Source organism: Gobius niger, assembly GCF_951799975.1.
Source record: "Gobius niger genome assembly, chromosome: 2".
Taxonomy (NCBI): Eukaryota; Metazoa; Chordata; class Actinopteri; order Gobiiformes; family Gobiidae; genus Gobius; species Gobius niger.
The window spans coordinates 16,120,817-16,124,020 of record NC_136853.1 but is presented as its reverse complement, the minus strand read 5'-3'; positions in this window follow the sequence as shown (position 1 = coordinate 16,124,020).

Below are 3,204 nucleotides of genomic sequence, written 5' to 3'. Positions count from 1 at the left end.
TTACACGCACACACACGCACACGCACACACACACACACATATAAATATATGTATTATATGTAATATGTATATGTACATGGTGCACCTTTTTAAGATGAGTATTGTTTCTATTAGAGATGTACCAAAGTTACATTTATGTTCTTTTTCACATCTCTGTCTTCTATGCACTTTGGTTTGTTATTCTACAGTAGTACATTGAGCACAATGTGTGTAGTGCTTTTATAGCATCAGCCTCATATCATATTGTCTATGTCAGTGGTCTCAATCTTTTAACATCACCTCATAAAATATTTGACCTTCCAAGTACCATCCCCATGGGGCATTCTATTATTCTTTTTTCACATGTTTCTATTCCCTACATCCAACAACTAGATGAGAGCTGCTCTTTAGAGCCACCATGAGAGGTTCTTGTACAAGTCGGATCTCTCTTGTTGGTTTGAATGCATCTAAAACTAAGACCATTTAAGCCACTGACGAAGCTTCTTGGATGAAAGGCAAAACGTCCTGCACTGAAGTTACAATGTATAGACGAATTCAGAACTCGTGTCGAGTGGTTTTCAAACTGTGGTACGGGTGCCACTGGCAGTACTTAGGCTTCTCTTTGTGGAGCTCTTTTTAATTGGATGCTGTGTCATTTTTCTTTGCACAACATTTGGTTTAAACTTGGACACAGAGTTTTGTCAAGATTTAGTCCAAGCTTAAGGTCAATTTTTAGACCTGGTTTATTTTGGATTTGGTCTTGTCCAGAAACCAAATATGTCATGAGGTGGTACTTGATGAGAGAACCACTGACTTGGACAATGTGGTTTGTGGGTGACAATGGAGGCAACGTCAGTGACAGGATCATTTTACTTAATATGTTTTCCTATTTTCAGGATGCAATATCTGTTCTGAGAGACATTGTTGGATTTATGTGAAAAAGAAAAGAAAAACATCCTTTCACTCTCATATACAACATTCATGTAAATGTTCAATACAAATGATTTGGTGTAGATTATTATCATTATTGTAGTAGTGTTAGTAGTAGCTAGTAGTAATTTAATACAAGATCTGTTTTATAAATGTGCTGCTGATACGTTAGTGACCGAATGGTTTTTGTCTACCTTTTTCTTTTTTAAGACTTGCCATTATACTTACCTCAGGACCATGAGAGCCTTTTCTCAACCTTTTCTAAGTCCATTTACTTCAATAACATTTTTGTACAGTTTAACATGTGCCAAAAGACAAACCACATATTTACATGATTTTCAACTGTCTGGTTATGAGCTAGCAATTCTAGTCAATAAATCAAAAATATGATGTAGTTGTCTCCCTATATTTGTTATCTTGTGTATATTTGTGCCACATTTGTCCTTAGCTATAGTGGGTCAGCTTTATAAGTACATAAATTGAGAACCTTTCAAGTTACAATACTTTTAAGTGACTCTTTCCGCCGAAAGTAAATCTGTAAGTGACAAGAGCTTCATACTGACTGAGGAAAATGGATCAATGCATAATTCATTTAAATGGTAGTTTATTTTTCATTTGTATGTCTCTCCATACGCTTCGATATTTATCAGACTTTAATGTTAACAGTTACTTTTATGTGAGATAGATGGTTGAGAAGTATTTGGGTCATTACGTTTTACTTGTAGCTACTTAAAGCAACACCATCTAGAATTTTACCCAATAAATAATATTGAAAAACAAGCATTTATTTTACGACAGACATTTTCGTCATTGGAAAAATACCATATAAATGTACAAACAAGCATGTGCTTTTGCTGTGAGCGGCTCACCTACACCAAGACATGACTGTAACTGTAACTTTACCGGGAGTGGGTACGTCTCCAGCTCGTCTCCATGGAGAAGCAGAATTTGATATATTTAAATAAGTCATGTCCTCATCTAAATCTATTCTTTGCGGGAATAGCATTTTCTGCGTCGAGCTGGTCATTCGGAGCATGCTTTGTATTGATGGCAACAGTATCGTCCCAAATGTTATGCAGTGTAGCTTTAAGTAAAATAATATTACAATGCAACATTACTCTTACTTGTGTAAATAGTCTGGATCCTCTACCAACCTCTGCCTATGTCTTTTTTTTACATAGATACAACAGCAAAGAGGAAACATGTCAGTGGACACAAAAATACCTACACACATACTACTTAAATACAATAAATAAATATAAGAACAACACTCATATAAAACAATTAGTAGGAGGAGCCAAGTTTAAAGTGATACTTTTCTGGGATATACATTGTTTGACCAGCCTTTTATTTTTATTTCAATTGATAATACAAATATATCCAAAGTACCAAAGATGTGTACATTTGATCATAAAAGGGAAAGAGCTGTGAATGTTCAGCTTTATATTTTAATATGAAAGTATCACTTGCACAAAATGAAATGGGCTGACAACAAAAAACAAGAAAGAAAAAAAACAAACTTGAATGCAGTGTTAATTTCGTCGACTAAAATATTTAGTCTTAATTTTAGTCAAAGTGATATTTTTGTCGACTAAAATTGGACTAAAACTAAATTAAAAGTTTCTCGTGAGACTAAAACTATGACTAAAATGTCCAGATATTTTAGTCGACAAAAATAAGACTAAATAAAAATGAAAGGGAGAGACTAAATTCATCCAAACGTCTACTGACCGTCTGAAAGAGCCTCAGATCATGTAAATTCTCTGCCAAAGGATCAGCTCTGAGCTTTGTTCATGTGGAGCAGAAACATGAAGCAGAGGAACAACATTAAATATGATCATAATGAATAATATCAATGCAAAGTCGACTAAATTAGTCTTAAATTTAGTCGACTAAATTGACATGCAATTTTAGTCGACTAAAACTAGACTAAAATTGAAAAGTTTTTTATGACTAAATCTCGACTAAAATTAAATTACATTTTAGTCAAAAGACTAAGACTAAAACTAAAATAAAATATGCTGTCAAAATTAACACTGCTTGAATGTATTTCTTCTTTCAAAGCAATGTCAACAATCACTGTTGCTTTCAGGGACCACTAGAAATGGGAATTTACTGACTGAAAGATTGACTGAGGCAGTTCTGTTTCTGCTTTTGTTTTCTTAGCAGTAATAGCCTGTTTAATTAGAATATGTATTACTGTATAGCTGCTTAACCTCGATGTGAAATGCACATTTTGCGCGGTGCCACATTTGACCCGCTGTGCGTTTTAGCCACAGACATGTTACGTTTTTT